Raw genomic sequence first — 8,623 nt, 5'->3', positions numbered from 1 at the left:
GGAGCCACCGATCGAGCCAGATCCAACCAACCCAGATCGTGCGTGCGCCGCTGTGGTCCATGGCAGCGGCACGCCTTGCCTGCCAACGGAGGCCATCGAAGCGCGCCACGGCAGCGGCACGCCTTGCCCCGACCCTGGATGGAAACGGGTAGCCTACGCTAGCATCACTACCACATATATCCAAGATACTTGCGAGTAGAAGATCATAGATTGTTACCACTAGACGCGCAGCGCAGCGTAAAAAGTCGCGCGTCGATGTAGAGGAAGTAGTCGATCACATCCCACGAACCGAGCTTCTCGTACTTGATCCCAGCAGCCGATCAGCGCAGCAGTCGTAGCAGCGCCTCCACGGAGTCCACACGTACGGGGATGAAACGCCGGGCGTCGGTGTGCTAGCACCGCACGCACGGCAAGGGCGGCGGCCGAGAGAGAGAAGGAGGGGCGGCGGCGGCCGAGAGAGAAGGAGGGGCGGCGGCTAGGAGGTGGCGCGGCTCACCAGGGTATCGCCCCCCTAGCCCCTCCCTCGTATATATAGGACGTACTAATGTGTTTCTATCTCATAGGCCCATTAGTAACCCTAATCCCTCTTGGATCAATATCCTCTTGGGCCTTTAAACCGTATTGTGATGATGGGCTCTTGGGCATATCACCAACAATCTCCCACTTGCACTAGAGACAATCATACATGCAAGTTTTCCAATATTCCAAACCCCTTAAGTGTGTGACCCGTTAGGTTCATGTGTAGGTGGTCGTGATCGGAAATCATTTCCGAATCACAAGTCAATAGCGGCACCTAGCAGGGCATAGTGACTCACAAATACACATAAAGATCATATCGGCCGAACCTTAGATATACTCATACACCGATCCCTTTGCCACACGATACCAGTCAAGCTCAAAGCGAGATGCGTGCCACCTTTGTGATAGCTCAACCATTCTCTCGATCTAATAGTGGATTCTATTCATAACTAACCTTTAGTCATCATGATTAACTCTTTAATCACTTTGGTATGGCCATGCACTTTCAAATCCAACTATCTCGAGGGGCCCAGAGATATCTCTCCCGTTATCTAGGAGTGGCAAATTCCATCTTGATCCACTCACATCCCATTCCATGTTTCATGACACACCTGTAAGCTACTTTTGTAACTACCCAGTCACGGAGTAGCGTTTAGTAGCCCCAAGATGCACCACTACACACAGTGAGAAACAATGGCGATCTCAGGTCTAAGGATTCAGTAGGTATAACACTCAAGAACAACTGATGGCACATACAAAATAACAATCCCAACATTGTCTTGGAGTGGGTCAATCCAACACCATGTTCACCAACATGTGTCCACATCATTAATCCGATATCTCCAAATCCATGATCCGTGAAACATGATCATCAATTAATGCATGTGCTAGTCTCAACGTCGTTGTTGTCTCACACAACGACATAAACTAGGGATAATTTAGAATCATATCATTGTCAACAAAGAGTTTCACGAACAAGTCACATATTTGATAATCAATGTAAAAATAATGATCCATGGAACAAATAACAATTATTTATCATTACATAAACATACTCATGACACAAAAATCTCCCACGCACACTAGAATTACTGATGTAAGTATCTAATACCCATAGATCTCATGTGTGTCTCATGCTTTGGTTGTGGGAGAGGTTTCATCAACGGATCAGCAACGTTTGAATCCATGTGCACCTTGCAAACCTTCACATCACCTCTCTCAACAAAGTTACGGATGAGGTGATACTTCCGCAGTATATGTCTGGACTTCTTAGTTGTTCTAGGCTCCTTTGCTAGTGTAACGGCACCACTATTATCACAATAGAGGTCCACTGGACTGGACGCACTAGGAACAACACCCAAGTCAGAAACAAACTTTCTGATCCAAACAGTTTCTTTTGCAGCTTCGGAAGCTGCAATATACTCGGCCTCTGTCGTCGAATCAGCCACCGTATCTTGCTTGGAACTCTTCCAGCTCACTGCCCCACCATTGAGGTAGAAAACAAAACCGGATTTCGATTTGGAGTCATCTTTGTCTGTTTGAAAACTAGTATCGGTGTAACCCTTTACAAGGAGCTCATCTTCGCCTCCAAATATTAGGAACATATCCTTAGTTCTTCTCAAGTACTTAAGGATACTCTTTACAATTGTCCAGTGAGCTTCACCGAGATCTGACTGATACCTGCTCGTAACACTTAGAGCAAAGGAAACATCTGGGCGCGTGCAAAGCATAGCATACATGATCGACCCTATGGCTGAAGCATAAGGAATCGTACTCATCCTCTTTTGCTCATCAGGTGTCGTAGCACACTGACTCTTGCTTAGAGTAATGCCATGTGACATTGGCAAGAAACCTTTCTTGGAATCTTGCATATTGAACCGATTCAATATCTTGTCAATGTACATGTGTTGGCTTAATCCAATTAGCTTTTTTGATCTATCTCTATAGATCCTAATACCCAGAATATAAGCCGTCTCTCCTAAATCCTTCATCGAAAAACTCTTTTTCAATGTGGTTTTAACGGCTTCAAGCATTGGAATATCATTTCCGATCAGTAATATGTCATCCACATATAGGACCAGAAACACAAGTGCGCTCCCACTAGCTTTTTTTAAATACAAGGCTCATCTTCATTCTTGATGAAGCCAAACCCTTTAGCTACTTCATCAAAATGAATATTCCAACTCCGAGATGTTTGCTTCAATCCATAGATGGACCTCTGAAGCTTACATATTTTCCCAGCATTTTAGGATCGACAAAACCTTCAGGCTGTGTCATATACACATCCTCACTTAGATGTCCATTAAGGAAAGCGGTTTTGATATCCATTTGCCATATCTCATAGTCATAATATGCGGCAATTGCTAGGAGAATCCGAACAGACTTTAGCATTGCGACGGGCGAAAAGGTTTCCTCATAGTCAACACCTTGAATTTGTCGGAAACCTTTCGCCACCAATCGTGCCTTATAGATGTGAACATTTCCATCCATGTCTAATTTTTTCTTAAAAATCCACTTACAGTCGACAGGTCTCACACTGTCAATTTGATCGACCAAGTTCCAAACTTGATTATCATGCATGGATTTTAACTCGGATTCCATGGCTTCAAGCCATTTGTCGGAGTCGGGTCCCATCATTGCTTCTTTGTAGGTCAAGGGCTCATCATTTTCCATCAATAATACGTGGCGCTCCTCCGTAATAAGGAGGTTGAGCTTGTCAGTAGCGCGACGTACCCTTATAGACCTTCGTGGGGCTGGTGCCTCAACTACGGGTTGTGCAATATCTTGCACATCCCGTGAATGTTCAGTGGTTGCTGAAACAGTTTCGGGTGTTTCCTGAATTTCTACAAGTTGCACCTTGCTCCCACTAAATCCTTTTGAGAGAAACTCCTTTTCTAAGAAAACACCATTACGAGCGATAAACACTTTGACTTCCGCCTTATTGTAAAAATAATATCCTTTGGTTTCCCTAGGATACCCCACAAAGAAGCATTTGTCTGACTTTGGAGTGAGCTTATCTGACATCAAACGTTTGACATAAGCCTCACATCCCCAAACTTTGAGAAAAGATAATCCGGGACGCTTCCCAGTCCATATCTCATATGGTGTCTTCTCAACAGACTTATTTGGAACCCTATTCAGTGTGAACGCAGCAGTTTTAAGAGCATAACCCCAAAATGACAATGGAAGATCAACTTGGCTCATCATGGACCTAACCATGTCCAACAAGGTTCGGTTCCTCCGTTCGGATACCCCATTCCATTGAGGCGTTCCGGGCGGAGTTAGCTGCGGAATAATTCCACATTGCTTCAAATGATCACCAAATTCAAGGCTCAAATATTCTCCTCCACGATCAGATCGCAGAAATTTAATTGTCTTGCTTAATTGATTTTGTACTTCATTCTGAAATTCTTTGAACTTTTCAAACGATTCAGACTTGTGCCTCATTAAGTAGATATAACCATATCTACTAAAGTCATCAGTGAAAGTAATGAAGTACTGAAAACCACCTCTGGCTATTGATCTCATTGGTCCACATACATCGGTATGTACAAGTCCCAACAAGTCACTTGCCCTTTCACTATGACCAGCGAAATGCGCTTTGGTCATCTTTCCAAGCAAACAAGACTCACATGTGTCAAATGATTCAAAATCAAATGAGCTTAACAATCCATTTTTATGGAGTTGTTCAATGCGCTTCTCATTTATATGACCTAAGGGACAATGCCAAACAAAAGTGGGATTCAAATCATTTGGTCTAAGCCTCTTAGTATTAATGTTACAGACAGATTTACCACTGTAGGGAAACGGGTAGGCTACGCTAGCATCACTACCGCATATACCCAAGATACTTGCGAGTAGAAGATCATAGATCATTACCACTAGACGCGCAGCGCAGCGGAAGAAGTCGCGCGTCGATGTAGAGGAAATAGTCGATCACGCCCCACGAACCGAGCTCTTCGTACTTGATCCCAGCAGCCGATCAGCGCAGCAGTCGCAGCAGCGCATCCACGGAGTCCACACGTACGGGGATGAAACGCCGGGCGTCGGTGTGCTAGCACCGCACGCACGGCAAGGGCGGCGGCCGAGAGAGAGGGAGGGGCGGCGGCTAGGAGGTGGCGCGGCTCACCGGGGTATCGCCCCCTAGCCCCTCCCTCGTATATATAGGGCGTACTAATGGGCTTCTATCTCATAGGCCCATTAGTAATTCTAATCCCTCTTGGATCAATATTCTCTTGGGTCTTTAAACCGTATTATGATGATGGGCTCTTGGACATATCACCAACTGACTCCGAGCCAGGCCAACGCGCGCATGCGTGCCGCCGTTGTCCTTGTCCCGGTCGAAAGCTCGCGAGGCGGCCGGGCAGGGCAGAACGCGCGGGCGGAAGGCGCCCCCCGCGCCCTGGTGCTTGTGCTTCTGCCTCGCGGGTGTCCTACTCCTGACAGTTTTCCTGGCGGGCTCAAAAGGCCTGGGGCTGTCGACGGACCTCCGCGCTCGGCGCGGCCCCGGCGGGTGAGCGCTCCGGGGACCGGCACTCCGGTGGTTGGCGGCTGGCAGCTTTGGCCGCGCGCGGACGGCGGGGCTGCCGTCTCGTGTCGGGATCCACGGCTGGCCGATCCGTGGCCGCGCGCGTCCACCAGACGGGTCGCGTTCGTGGCCATGGCAGCGAACGGGATGGGAGGTGAACACGGACGCGACGCACAACGAGCCAAATCAAAAGGATTTCTTTGTTGATTGAGATATGAAAGAAGATTGGTTGTTAAGAGTTATTATTGCGTGGGCCTGCACGACTGGTTACAACGCTTAAATGGCAAAATGCGTACGGCCCGAAATTCATTTGCGCCCTTGATTTCATGGTCGGGACCGAGGAAGCTGGGAAGATGAGCTCCGACGGCCGGAGCCGCGGCTACCCACCACCACCAGGTCGAGGCGATCGGCGAAGGGGCGAGGAAAGGGGAAGACCACAGGCACGGCCGCACGGGGGCGTGGCCCGTGGTAGGCTCAACGCGCGTTTCGTCACACGGTGACAGCGGAGGAGTGGACGTGGAGAGCACAACGGACTGAGAGAAGTGACCGCCGGCTCTGTCCTAGTCTCCCTCTGCAGCTCATCAGATTACCAGGGCTCTAAGCTCAGTGTCTTCTGATAAATCGTGCATGAGTGCCACTGTTCAGAGTTCAGATACGAGATAAATCTAATGACGTTAATTAATTCATAATTAAATATTAATTGTAAAATAACAACGAAACGTACTATACCAAAATCCAAACTTTTTCACCAACTAAACACCCCGACTTACCGTGCGAACTGCAAGTGGCGCTGCGCTGCACTGAAGCAGCGGTAACACGCGCGACTGTTCGTGCATGTGCCCGGGGGTTCCTTCCGATGTACGACCGCTCGCACAGTTTTGCTTTGCGTGCCGACTAGGCAAAGGTTTAATTTAGGCCCCCGATCCTTGCCTGTTTGTCGCGCGGTACACGGTTGAATTGTCACTTGTCAGGGTGGTGGTACGGAACGAACCCTGCCTAATTCTAGATGCTAACCTTGTCACATGGCTTGCTGCCGATTTCAGACTAGTTTTTGCTGACAGCGGCCTGCACTTGGATCATAAAAATTCAGGCACGAGGAGGGGCATCTTTCCATGCACCGCAAACCGCCAGAACGAACGTATAATCATCTACTAGCCACTGATCACTGTCACTGCGTCCTTAGACACAGGAGTAGCCAGAGTCTAAGGTTGTGTTTAGTTGGTGAAATTTTTTGGATTTGGATACTGTAGCATTTTCGTTGTTATTTGTTAATTAATATCAAATCATGGATTAATTAGGCTTAAAAGATTCATCTCGTCCTTTACAGTTGAACTGTGTAATTAATTATTTTTTCAACTACATTTAATGCTCTATGCATGTGTTCGAAAATTTGATGTGATGGGTATGTAGGAAAAATTTTAGAAACTAAACAAGGCCTAATATTCCGTTGCTATGTGTATGCATGGAATTCATATTTTTATATCTAGAGAACCATGTGTGTACGGCATCACATGCTGTAAAACAATTGCCCTGTCCCTGTACGGACGAACGCTGAGAGGATTGGGATTGCCAGTTTGCCGTTGATCCACCAGCAGACAAATTGCAGTGGCCTTCAAATCAGCGGAGGAAAAGCGAGCGGCGGCTTCCCTATGATCACCCTCTTTTTCGCCCTCTCGCTGCTAGAATCTGCGCGGAAAAGATGGTGGTTGGTCTCTCGGGCGTCGCCCGGAAAGGGCGCCCCGGCCCCGGCGGCCGGCTTGTCCTCCTGTCCGCCGGCTCTGCGGCCTGATTGATCGCGTCCTGGTGGCTGCTGGTGTGTGCTAGCTATTCTCGGCATTCCGGCAATGCGCCCAGTGCATGAATGGATCCGTCGCCTTGTGGTGAATCGGGGCATGAGTGTTGCTTGGGTGGTTGCAGGGCATGTGCTGCGTGACCTGTGATTCATTTTCAGGTTTTGAGCGGAGGGTGAGGGATGCGGTTAATGCCGGCCGTCCTAGCAGACAAGGCTTGTCAATGCAGGATAAGATTAGGGCTAGATTCTGTTTCTGCGGATCCATGATATGGCCTAGGGCGATTTTCATATTGTTGCGGTGCTCTGGTCTCTGGACGTTGAGCAATTGGATGGTGCAGCCACCACAAGATCTGCATCTCTGAGCGTATGTGCATGCCACTGGATCGCACTTCTGAAGACAGCATGCTCCACGTTGCCGGTGTGCCACCCTAGCTACAAGCCACGAACTCTAGTGAAGGTCCGAGATCCGAAAGCTCCATTGGCTCATCTTCCAGGTAGTATTTTGTTTCTTTTTTACCTCGACAAGATGCAGACTTCTCCTTGTCATGCTGCTCTTCACGAGCATTTGCCACTGGCCATCGCAGCTCGGAAGGTGACAGGGGAGCGCTTCTTGCCAAAACCAATAACCTTCCAAAATTGTACACCACGAGCGTCAGCAGATCCAAGCAGGAGCAGCTGACGAAGCGAGTGCACTGGCAGACTGCGGATTTGGAAGGCATGCAGAAGCGGACTAAATTCCGGGCGTTATTTGAGGAAAGCAGACAAAACAGTCGATGCGACAGGTTTGTTATGAAGACGAAGTTGATGGTACCACCGTACCAGCGACTGCATTATTGATACAGACGTCGTTTCAGATGAACAGATCCCCCGTTGTTGTAATGTTTATAGTAGGAAATCAGCTTGTGAATCGGTCCAAGCAGCCTTATCAAGCACATACAACTTTGAAAGTTGAGTGGCTACCATTAATGCACAAAAGTGGATATACAGATTTTTTTTAGATGAAATGGATGTTGGATTTACTTGTACTTACATGCCGGATCCCACTACAGAATTCAGATTAGAAAATGAGAAGAAATGTAAATTCCGCCGCCTCTCGGTGGTACTAGAAATATTCGTACATGACCATGGACAGTCAACAGGCAACGGTGAGTTATTCAGGGTAGAGTTTGGCTTTTGGAATTACTAAATCACACTCAGTGTATGACAGTTACCACCCCTATGTGTATCTCTCACTCTCCACACTTGAAAAGCAAGAATTGAAGAGCACAGTGATAATGAAGCGTATGAATAGTAGGATCGTATGTGCAAGAGGAATGGAAACTAGAGGGTTTTTTTTTCTGAAATCAACTAGAGGCATTTTTATAAGATAAGGTGTTTGGAACACAGAATATATTCGTTTACATGTACCAATACTCACTTGTGGAAGTTCTATGAATGGAACTCAACATGAATGCATGGTAAGAGGATATGCTAGTGCAAAACAGGGGAGGCAATACATTACTGTGATAGAGAATTTACAACTTCTTTCAGTATGTACACCTGTATATCATTTCACAACGCAGTGAGCTCACAATGTACACTTCTTTCAGTATGAAATTTCAAGCAGATTAATCTGTGGACATAAATATTTTACATCTCATCATCTTACTATTACTAATTGGAGATTTCTTTTGAAGTCTCCAGGTAAAGCCATCTAGGATCCTAGGTGAACGGTCTAAAAAAACCGAAATCCCACAAATTTTCACAAAATTCAGAAACATCCGACCATCAATTCGGCAACTCCA

This window comes from Panicum virgatum, chromosome 2N (genome assembly GCF_016808335.1).
Source record: "Panicum virgatum strain AP13 chromosome 2N, P.virgatum_v5, whole genome shotgun sequence".
NCBI lineage: Eukaryota > Viridiplantae > Streptophyta > Magnoliopsida > Poales > Poaceae > Panicum > Panicum virgatum.
This window is presented reverse-complemented; position numbering follows the sequence as displayed.